This window comes from Felis catus, chromosome B2, assembly GCF_018350175.1.
Source record: "Felis catus isolate Fca126 chromosome B2, F.catus_Fca126_mat1.0, whole genome shotgun sequence".
Taxonomy (NCBI): Eukaryota; Metazoa; Chordata; class Mammalia; order Carnivora; family Felidae; genus Felis; species Felis catus.
In genome coordinates this window covers 94862392-94874704 of record NC_058372.1, presented here as the reverse complement: position 1 = coordinate 94874704, position 12313 = coordinate 94862392, and the positions used below count along the sequence as shown (strand labels likewise).

The 12313-nt window shown below is 38.7% G+C and overlaps 1 long non-coding RNA gene across 1 annotated transcript in view; it reads left to right on the top strand.

The window, feature by feature from the left end:
* LOC123385494 overlaps nt 1–12313 on the top strand; it is a 440186-nt gene that overhangs the window by 302444 nt on the left and 125429 nt on the right. The gene's annotated exons all lie outside the window — the stretch shown is intronic.

Below are 12313 nucleotides of genomic sequence, written 5' to 3'. Positions count from 1 at the left end.
GTGCGTAAGTGGGGCAGAGGCAGAGAAGTTGGGAGAGAGGGAGAATCCCAAGCAAGGTCTGCACGATCAGCACAGAGCCCGATGTGGGGCTCAAAATCACAAACCTCGAGATCATGACCTGAGCTGAAAGAGCTGGACGCTTAAGCAACTGAGCCATGCAGGCGCCCCTCCATTTCATTTGGAAGAACACAAGTGGGAAGAAAGGTAGATCCCAAGTGGAAACAGTTCAAAAGCATGAGAACTGGTTCAGCTGCCCGTTATCATACTCAGCAAGCACAAAAGCTTCTGCAGCAGACACTTGATTAGAATTTGGATTCTCAAGTAAGAATTTCCTGGAGGTCCTTCTTCATTCTGTTGCTCTCACAGAATCTCTTGCCCTGCTCTCTGAATCCCTTGTTTCTGCGGCCATCAACATGCTCATTCATTCTGTTCAGTTTGCTGTCAGTTATTCTAACTTCATAAATTTACATAAGAAGCATACGCTCTGTTTTTCTACATTCCCCATGAGTTTATGTAACATAAATTTGTTTCTTAAATATTTGAAAGAATCTCTTGGAAGGTAAAATGAACCCTGTGTCTTTTTGAGAGATAACTCTTTGGTAACACATTTTGTTTTTTGAAAACAGCTCTTCTTGACTCTGTCTTTACCAAATTTGAGCTCCAAAGAAAAGCAGTTAATGATATCTGTATGCTAACGTTTGCTTCTTTGTTTTATAAAATGAAAGATGATAACAAAAATTAAATTTTAAGTATTTCAAAATTGGGGCACCTGGGAGGCTTAGTCGGCTAAGCAAACTACTTGGGCTCAGGTTATGATCTCGGAGTTTGTGAGTTCCAGCCCCGCTTCGGGCTCTGTGCTGACAGCTCAGAGCCTGGAGCCTGCTTCCAATTCTGCGTTCCTCCCCACTCTCTCTGTCCCTCCCCCATTTGTACTCTGTCTCTCTCTCTCTGTGTGTCTCTCAAAAATGAATAAGCATTAAAAATTTTTTTTCCTTAAAGTATTTCAAAATGATTATGGTAGTTCTCTTATTAATCAAATGTATGATAAAACAAACAAAACTTGACAAGTCAAATGAGAAGTTTGGCAAAATGTTACTTTAAACATGATTCAGGTTAGAAAGAGGTATATTCATGCTTACGCACAAAGATTAGTATGATAACTGTCAACAGAATAATGAGAGGAAAAAAAGACTTCTTTCCTGTAGGTTTAAATGTCCTTGTCAAATGGTAACATTTATAACAGACATTATGCATTAAATTAATGATTTTTCAATGTTCTTGTTATCCATAATACATCCTTATTCACAGGATAATTAGTGACTAAATCCCTATAAAATTGATTATGTATAAAACCTTAATAGAAGAGAAAACCTCCATTCTCATATTGCTATATAATATTGTATTAATATAATGAAAATTATTAATATAAAAATAAACCAGGACAATTTAGTCTTATTTTATCTAACTGTTCAACACAGTTATCTATGGCTGTGTAATAAGTTATCCCAAAACTTTATGGCTTAGAGCAACAAACATTTATCTTATAGTTTCTATGGTTCAGGAATCTGGGCATGGCTTAGCTGGATATCTGTGGCTCAAGGTCTCTTACAGGCATCAGTCCAGATGTTGGTTGAAGCTCAACTGGGGGAGGATCCCCTCTGAGTTCACTCATTGTCAGGATTCAACTCCTTATGGACTACTGGACTGAGTACTTAGGTACTTGGTGGCTCTTATTTGGAGATACCATTTTCTCATATAAGTGGGCCTCTCTATTGGGCAGCTTACAAGATGGCAGCTATTTTCCTCAGAATATGCCAGTAAGATGGTGAAAAGGGCAAGCAACATAGAAGCCGTGTGCTTTTTGTATTCTAATCTTAGAAATGATAGCCTGTCTCTTTTGTTATATTTTACCACTTAGAAACAAGTTACTGGATACAGTCTGCACTTGAATGGAGGGGATTACATAATGGCACAAATATCAGGAGGCAGGGATCATTAGGGACCATATTAGAAGCCAACTACCAACTTATCATCCACAGAGTTCTTTGTTTCTTTTTTTTTTAATTACTTAAAGGCCCCAGAGATAATCAGAAATTTAGTCTTCTGGAAGAAATAGTAAAAGATTTCAGTAAAAGGCAGTATTTCAGATTTCTACTGGTTCAAGGTTCTAAATTGTTAGTAGATACTCCTCTCCAGTGGTTATGGTACTTCCAAAACCATTGCTCTTGACAATTAGCAGATGTTGGAGTAATCCTAGAGACATTGGCAGAGATAAACCATCCATATCCAAATTAAATGAAAGTCCACTTGACATTAGCTATCGTATCAATGATCTAATAAGTATAGTTACCTATTACGTTAGTTATCTATTGCTGTCTAACAAATTGTCCGAAACTCAATGGTTTACTTATTTTTTCCCAAACTTAATGGTTTAAAACAAACAAATACTTGTTTTCTTACACAGAGTTCCTTTTTTACATTTAAATCCAAGTTAGTTAACATACGGTGTAATAATGGTTTCAGGAATAGAATTTATTGATTCATCATTACATATATCACCCAGTGTTCATCCCAACAAGTGCCCTCATTAATGCCCATCACCCATTTAGCCCACCCCACTCCTCTCCAGCAACCCTCAGTTTGTTCTCTGTATTTAAGTCTCTTATGGTTTGCCTCCCTCTCTTACACAGAGTTCTGTGGGTCAGGAATTTGGGAGTGGCTTAGCTAGGCTATTGGTGTTGGTGTTTCTCTGAAGGATGCAGTTATCTAAAGGCTTGACTGGAGCTGGAGGATCCACTTCCAAGGTGGCCACTCGTATGGCTGGCAAGTTATTGCTGGTTCTTGCCAGAAGGCCTCTGTTCCTCACCATACGGGCCTCCACAGGGCTGCTTGAGTATCTTCAAGACATGGCAGCTGGCTCCCCCCAGAGAGAGAAAGAAATCCAAGTTGATTATGAGACATATGAAACATACTTTAAATTTTTATTATGATTCTTGTCTTAGTGTTTGTCCATGTTGCAGACACAAATATGTGATCTTCAGAGTATTAAATTTTACTATACAGGAACTACCATGCTAAATGATTCAACAAATTTTCATCCCCCCGAAGGACAAGAAGCCGTGTTGCTCCTAGAAGTAAAAAAACAAACGAACAAAAAAAAACTTTCATAAAACTGTGATATTTGATCACCAACCATCAAATTGCAATGCAAATTCATTGGACCTATCCCTGTCTCCTGCCGTATGAATCTCTCAGATGTACCACAAGAGTGTCAATACACAAACAGTAGAGGAATGGCAAATCAATACTATGGGATGGCTTTAAGAGAATGACTACATATATAATCAAATAACCAAAATGTCTTGGGAGATCTTATCCATAAGACAAAAAAAGACCAATACCAAAGGGCGCAACAAAATATTTGGAGCTCACATTGGTGGTGAGACAGGTAGATTGGCTTTGAACCAGTGGAGACTCGAGACCAAAGTGTGGTTATCAGTAAGAGTGTGTCTCTATAGCAACAAGGGTTCCTGATCATCTGTTTGTGAAAACTCTGTCTGGAAACTACCAGGAACATGCCTGTAGTAAAAGAAAAAAAAATTAGGTTGATTTAGCCTACTGGAACAAGAGACAATACAAAGCAGAGGAACTGTGGAGTGGGTCAAAAGAGGAGGAGCTTAGGGTACAGTACTTATAGGACCTGGGGGCTGGAATTAGTCTTAAGATGGTCTTGGCATAGATTGTTCCGAAGTTGTAAACCAGGCAAGTTACTGAAATAGTCAGTGGTCTCATTTTTAGAACATATGACCTTTGCAGACTTACTGATACCTCATTCTATCAATGGTCCTATCTCAGAACCTGTGGACCTGAACCAAGATGTATTGTACAATTTGACCTTAGGCCATTGGCTTACTTTACTAGTCATAGTGAAGTCTATTTTTTAAGCTACAGTTTGCTTCAGCTCTTATCCTCAATCTATATAAGGGAATCTAAACTAACCCTCCCTCATGTTGTATGAGGAGGCCTTTAACCCAGATATATCTGATGAAAAACTGCCCTCTCTTTACTCATGCTGTTTGCTATTCCTAACAAAACTCAGTCCCATGCCTAGGGGAAAGGAAGAGCTTGAAGCAGGATTAATTCTATCATTGCCTTTGCACACAGTGTTTTCTCTAATCATAATTCCATTGCAAAATTCTACTTTTTCTTTAATACCCAGCTCAAAATCACATCCACTAAAAAGCATTTTCCAATGTCTGCCTCCTTTCCTCCCCATCTTCAGCCCCCTACCCCTGACTTGGAAGATAAAATTATGTTCGCTTTTTGTATTCCTGGTGCCTAGAATTGTGCTTGGTACATAATAGATGTTTAGTAAATATTTTTGAATTCCATTGGTAATATCTATTTAATTTGGCAGTAGGTATTATTAAAATACTTTGTTATTTCTGTATTTCAGCTCCTCCTCAGTTCTCTCCTGTCTGAATTCCTATTGCACAGTTAGGCATTGTTGTCCTCTGATGGTTTACAGGTAATAGTTTTGGTCTGTTTTTTCTTTTCTTTTAATTATTAATAGATTGGGGGTTCCTAGGGATTGGGATAATTTCTTTTATTTATTTAGCATCCTCTATCCTATCCCCATGCCTCTTCAGACTAAAGACAATTCCCATACTCCCCAAATATTTATGGATTTTGATTATATTTTGAAATATTAACTTACATTTTCTCCTGAATTTCCCCACCCCTCACTTACTCCCATTCAATATGGCAGCTGGCTCCAAACTTCATTGCCTCAGGGAAAGGTTGAGGCCAGGTACGAAGCAGGGGTAGAACAGTGAATGGAGAAAGTCTGGTGTGGTAAATAAAGAATGGGATTTCTAGGTATAGACAGAGCAACTGAATAAGTGGGGAGAGCAGATGATTGTCAAGTCTTTTTTTCACTGCCCTTAGCTTAAAAAAAAAAACAAAAAAGATGGGGCTGAGAATGTGGAGAATAGAGAGAGATTTCTGACAGTCTGTGACTAGAGTGGACTCAGATCCTACCTAGAAGGCAATAATTCTAAGGAGGTAGCAAACCCTCAAAGAGGAATGGGTACAAGGACTATTCCCAGTCCCCTAGGCTGACTGAATAGGGACGGTCTTTTTTTTTTTTTAGTTATGTTTTATTATTTTATTTTGTTTCTTATTTGAGAGAGAGAGCATGCAAGTGGGGGAAAGGGGCAAAGGGAGAGGGGGAGAATCTCAAGCAGGCTACACGCTCAGCTTGGAGCCCAATGTGGGGCTCAATCCCGCAACTCTGTGATCATGACCTGAGCTGAAATCAAGAGTCAGACACTCAACTGACTGAACCACCCAGGCACCCCTGACTAGGGACGGTCTTACAAAAAGCCCCTCTTCTTATGGTATCATGTTAGGTCCCTGGACAGTATGAGATGCATTGTTGGGGTAGGTGAGGATGCTAGAAATATTGAGAATAACAGGACTAACAATCAAAAATTAAGCTGCTTTAATCCATAGGGAACATGCTGATCTTGCACACCTGAGTATGTTGAAATTTATAGCTGCTACATTTGTTTAGTTGATTAATCTGTTAATTGTAAACATGGTAAAATTACTGTCTATCACATCCTAGAAGGGAAAAAAAGCTATCTCACTATGTTAAAAATGAATTATTATATAATTTTGGATCCTAGCTCTGTCACTAATAGCTGTGTAACTTTGAAAAATGTATTTCACTTTTTAAAAGTCTCAAGTGCATCATATATTTTAAAAATAGCTAAAATACATTATCTACCTTATTGGGAGTGATGTGAAGATAAATGGAAATTAATATCTATAAAGTGCTTCTGGCAAAGAAACTGCAGTGATAGCTATCATATATTTACAGTCTAGACTTTTTTTTAGGGCTGAAGAACCTTAATATTCATGTAGGCCAATTAGTAATGATTTTATAATATTCAAATATTTACAATAAAAATCCTTTTCCTCCCCTATATTTATTTCTCTTTCAATAAGTAATTAATATTTTCAAAGAAAATTCAGCAATATTTAAGGAGAAATGAACAAAAATAGTGCCTTCATTTTTAAAAAATCTCAACTAAAAAAATATTGAATAGGAAGAAAGTTATGCATCAGAGATGCATTTTTAAGATGGACCTTTAAAAAAGTGTGGATAAGATGAAAACACAAATAAGTTATGAGATACTGCATATTATAATTAAATTAAGACTGAACTAAGTTGTATATACTCACATATTATATATTCATGCCAGAAAAGTAGTCTTATTTTTTCCAAGATGAATTTATAACCTATATGTCAATGAAATCTCAGGTTTTGCTGATGATGGAATGCCATATATAATGATGAGGAATACACTAAAAGCAAGAGCAGTAAATGGCAATCTTCTGACTTACTGTATGTGTCACTGAGAAGAATGATTATTTCTCACAAGTAGAGGTGAAGTCAGGGACTATTATCGTCCACATTTAAGTGGTTTTGCTCTTTTCTTCCACATCCACCAACTTGATTAAATAATGATTTGGCTCACAAGAGACTTGAACTTGGTGGTTCCAAGTTCATTCCCAGTCGGGTTTGTAAATGTCTCTGGTGTGTGTTCAGCTTTAGAGAAGCACAGAGATGAGCAAAGTCTCCACTAAGTCAGCACCAGACGAGGTTACCACCCCCTCACCCCCCCCCCCCGCCTCTCCTCCCCCCCAGGGAAACAGCAGTCTCCGTCTTAGAGGCAGCAAGTCACCAGATAGAGAAGGGGAGGGGAGTGGGTAGAGTCAGAAGGCTTGAGTGACAACTGCAAGTTGGCCTTTAATAGTGTGTCTCATAGCCACAGGCAAATCCTAACCTGTTGAGGGGGAAGGGGGTGGGGGGGGAGGGTGGTGCTTTAGAAGCCACCCCTTGAGGAAGAATGCTTTGAAATCCTTTCTGACTCTGAGGAAACCCTTTCCTCTCTGAGGAAAATCCAGGGTGTGATGGCAGATCCCAGGAGTTTCACAAGATAATCAAGGGAGACAATTCTCTGGTGGTATTTGATCAGGTCTCCAATGAAAGCCTGGTAGAAAGTAGTAAGAGTCACATTTCTGCGCTGGTATTTCAATTAAGAAACACCAGGGGCTTCGTTTTCCAACAGCTGTGATTGTCATCTGGTATTTTAATTGTACTGCTAGTGGGCCAGAGGTGGAACATTATCTTTTCACCAGGAGCAGCAGAAAGTCTTAGAATGGCCTCACGTTAAAGAAGCTCAGAAGAGGTATGCGATATGGTGATTTATAAGAACTATGTATTTGGTTGTTCAGGTTACCAAAATATATTTCTCGCCTATATTTGATATTCATCCACAGATCCTGTCTCAGCTCCCTTTTGCAAGTTTCAGAGCAATAAGAGCAATCTTTTATTATCACATTTGGTCTTTTGTCCTCAGTTCCTGAAAACGCTTGAGAGCCATAAAGGTGAAATGGGTATCTTGTTCCTCACAACCCCCTTTCTACCATCACTGGGTTTGTGTTAATGAGGTGGCTTTTAGAAGCACCTAAGGATGGGGGCCGGTTGCCAGAGAACCAACCATGATTAGAGGGTGGGAACTTTCAGTCCTACCTCCCTCGTCCGCCCTGGAAGGGAGAGGGGCTGGAGCTTGATTCAATTCACCAGTGGCTAATAATTTAATCAATCTTTGCTGTGTAATGAAGCCTTTATAAAAACCCCAAAGAGGAGGGGGTTCAGAGAGTTTCCGAGCTAATAAATACAAGAAGATGAGAAGAGAGTGACATGTCTGAAGAGGGCATGGGAGCTCTGAGCCCCTTCCCCACATTTTCCCCTGTGCATCACTTCCATCTGGCTGTTCCAGAATTATATCCCTCTATTAAAAAGACCTGTGATCTAGTAAGTAAAATGTTTTCCTGAGTTCTGTGTATAAAGCTCTTAACCCAAGGAGGGGGCTGAAGGAACCTCTGATGTCTAGCCAATCTGTGAGATGTACAGGTGACCATCTGGGCTTGTGATTAGCATCTGAAGGGGTGGGATGGTCTTGTGGGACTGAGCCCTTAACCTGTGGAATCTGATGCTCTATTCAGGTAGAGAGTGTCAAAATTGAGTTGATTTGTAAGACACCCATCTGGTGCCAGAGAATTGCTTGGTGTTGTGTAGGACTTACTCCCCTCATATTGGAATTGGTGACCAGAACCCCTTTAAAGTGGTTGTCTCAATGTCTTTTTCTTTTTTAATGTTTATTTGAGAAAGAGAGAGAAAGAGAGCGCAAGCAGAGTAGGGGCAGAGAGAGGGAGACACAGAATCTGAAGCAGGCTCCAGGTTCCAAGATGTTAGCACAGAGCCCAACGTGTGGATTGAACTCACAAACTGTGAGATCATGACCTGAGCTGAAGTCAGATGCTCAACCGACTGAGCCACCCAGGCACCCCTGAATGTCTTTTTAAAAAGTCTTTTTTTTTCAACTATATTTTATTTTATTTTTTTTTCAATTTACATCCTAGTTAGTTAGCATATAGTGCAACAATGCTTTCAGGAGTAGATTCCTTAATGCCCTTTACCCATTTAGCCCATCCACCCTCCCACAACCCCTCCAGTAACCCTCTGTTTGTTCTCCATATTTAAGAGTCTCTTACATCTTGTCCCCCTCTTTTAAAGTCTTTTAAATTTACCACCATAAGGCACAGTTCCTAAACTTACACTGTGTTTAGAGTTAGGCATTAGGGTTCATAATGTTTAATGTCAGATATTTTTCAGAACTGTAATCTAAATTTCTCTTCTAAGTCAATCTCAGGAGAAAATGGAGAGGAGGAATGTATATGTAGGATATCAGCATTTTCTTTTCTGAGAACTGCTCTGCATCAGTAGTAAGGTAGTTTTTATTTTTAACATATTGTCTCATGTGATCATTGTAAAGTGCCATGTGTTACACATATACCACATTTCCAGATGAAGAAACTGAAACTCAGAGAATTTAAGTTTATTTATTTATTTTGAGAGAGAATGTGAGCTTGGACGCAGGGGAGGGGCAGAGAGAAAGTGAGAGAGCCTGGGTTTGCCAGCAGGGGAGGGGCAGAGGGAGAGAGAGAATCCCAAACCAGCACCTTACTCTCATCTAGGAGCTCAACTCAGGGCTTGAACTCAAGAACCGTGAGATCATGACTTGAGTCAAAATCAAGGGTCTGACGCTTAACTGACTGAGCCACTCAGGTGCCCCTGAAACTCAGAGAATTTAAATAACGTGCTCAAGGTTCCACAGCCTGGTAAATTGAAGAGAAGGAATATGTAGCTAGAAATCTAATTTCCATCAACATGCTCCTTCCTCCACAACTGTTGCCTCTCATAGAACAAGGGAAGGATCTTATGTTATCACATGATAAAATAATTTTGGATTTTGGGGTCATTTCTCACTTTACCCCCTTTTATTCATATCTTGGTTAATAAAAAATCTTTCCCCTATCACTAATATATCATGATTTGATAAGATCATGTATTGCTTCATTTTTAACCCATGCCAGTCCCTATTGATAAGCTATGGATGTTTAGAAGTTACATTCTTTTGTTTTTCTTCTTCTTAAGTTAACCTTAGAATTGATTTCTTAGAAAATACAAAGATATATAGTGTCTCACCAGCTTTTTCCTGTTCCTTTCATTTGATAGACCAGTCACTCAAATGCACTTAGCAAAGAACTCTTGGTATTACAGCTTTCCCTTCATAATAAGTCATTCTGATACATGGGAAAGTAGATACCTGAAGTAGGTGAGTGCTACAAAATATACAAAAAGAAGGGTACCATATTTATTAAGAACATTTCTAAATGAGTCATCGTCTATGTATGAGTACAAATTTTTTGTTTTCTCTAACTAAATTCCTTAACATATCTTACTAAGTCTAATCTTAGTTCATATATCTGTTTTCTATTATGAAAGAAGTCTATTTTTTATTATTTTTAAATGACCTGGGGCACCTCGGTGGCTCAGTAGCTTAAATGTCCTACTTCAGCTCAGGTCATGATCTCATGGTTCGTGAGTTCAAGCCCCACGCCAGGCTCTGTGCTGACAGCTCGAAGCTTGGAGCCTGCTTTGAATTCTGTGTCTCCCTCTCTCTCTATCCCACACCCCCAGCTTGGACTCTGTCTCTCTCTCTCTCAAAAATAAATAAACACTAAAAAAATTTTTTAATGACCTATTGCTGATATAGATGATATGGATAGCTTGCCTTTGTCTTTCATACAAATATTACCAAATAATATACTGTTTTGATAAAGTTAATTTCTTATTACAGTGGTTATGTATAGACATTAATATGGTTTGCAAATAATGATAATTGCCTTGAGAAAAAAAAATAATCCGTGACATCCTGGAGATGGTCTGGTACTACAAGTCAGGCCTTGGTGTTCTTCCATTAAATATCCACAATTTCATAGACCATTAGCATCAGACAAGTCCATACTGTGACTATCATGAATCCAGACAAAAACAAGACCACTCTGTAATTATGTCTGAGCACAGACAAAACATGAACAATGTCCAAGCCACAAAATACCAAATATATTCCTATTTTGACTAATATGTGTGATTGTTGATTTTTACCAGTTACAGCTCTAGCCTTGGCCCAGTCTCCTATACCTCTAGAAAAGATTTATGAAGGTAGCCACTCATAGAGTTATCCCCATTTCATGACCACATCCTGTCCACTGTTAAGCCCTGCTTCCTTAAACCCTCCCCAAAGTCACTTGACACAAGCCAAATTATTTAAGTCCTTTCCAATACCTTGTAACTGAGACACTCCACAATTCACCATTCATTTCATTCTCCAGCAAACCTTCTCTCTCCTTGCGAGGAGTGATAAGCTCAAATTATTTTTCATATCTTATTACACTGACAAGATTCTAAAATTACAAAGAATAATAACAGTGACAGCAAACATTCCTCTTCAAAGGGGCTAACATGTTTTACCATGTATTAATACTTGCTTTCCTTTTAGAGCAGTTTCATTTACCATATTAAGAATAGTTCTAGGGGCATCTGGGCAGCTTGCTCCATTCAGCATCTCTTTTTCGGCTCAGGTCATGATCCCAGGGTATAGGATCAAGCCCTTCATTGGGCTCCACGATGAGCGTGGAGCCTGCTTAAGATTCTCTTTCTCCTTCTGTCTCTCTCCTCTACCTGCACTCTCTCTCTATAAAAAAAAGAAAAAGAAAAAGAATAGTTCTGTATTTTGAAAAAATCTTTATCTTGAGATTGACACAAAATTTTAATTTTTTGGCTATCAACTCTTCTTTTTAAAAATATTGTAATGGGATATTATTTTGATAAATTTTCCTTCCATGAATTCCCAAATCCTTTTGGGTTGTGGTTAATTGTTCTTTTAATGGTTTTCAGCTTTAATAAATTATGTAATTTATGAATTTTATTCATTTAACAGATATACTTTTAATATCCACTAGACACCAAGTTCTATCTTAAGTCCTAGACATGTTGCATATAAGAAGTCATAGGGAGGGACGGGAGTGTGGCTATAAAGAGGTATCCTTTTTGTGGAGAAATGGGAACCCTCTTGCACTGTTGGTGGGAATGCAAATTGGTGCAGCCACTCTGGAAAGCAGTGTGGAGGTTCCTCAGAAAATTAAAAATAGACCTACCCTATGACCCAGCAATAGCACTGCTAGGAATTTATCCAAGGGATACAGGAGTACTGATGCATAGGGGCACTTGTACCCCAATGTTTATAGCAGCACTCTCAACAATAGCCAAATTATGGAAAGAGCCTAAATGTCCATCAACTGATGAATGGATAAAGAAATTGTGGCTTATATACACAATGAAATACTACGTGGCAATGAGAAAGAATGAAATATGGCCTTTTGTAGCAACGTGGATGGAACTGGAGAGTGTGATGCTAAGTGAAATATGCCATACAGAGAAAGACAGATACCATATGGTTTCACTCTTATGTGGATCCTAAGAAACTTAACAGAAACCCATGGGGAAAGGGAAGGAAAAAAAAAAGAGGTTAGAGTGGGAGAGAGCCAAAACATAAGAGACTGTTAAAAACTGAGAACAAACTGAGGGGTGATGGGGGGTGGGAGGGAGGGGTGGGTGGGTGATGGGTATTGAGGAGGGCACCTTTTGGGATGAGCACTGGGTGTTGTATGGAAACCAATTTGACAATAAATTTCATATATTAAAAAACAACAAAAAAAAGAGGTATCCTTTTAACTGAACTGTTCTGCATCTTGACTGCTATGGTGGTCACATGAATCTCCATGTGATCAAACGTGAAGGAACAACACACACACACACACACACACACACACA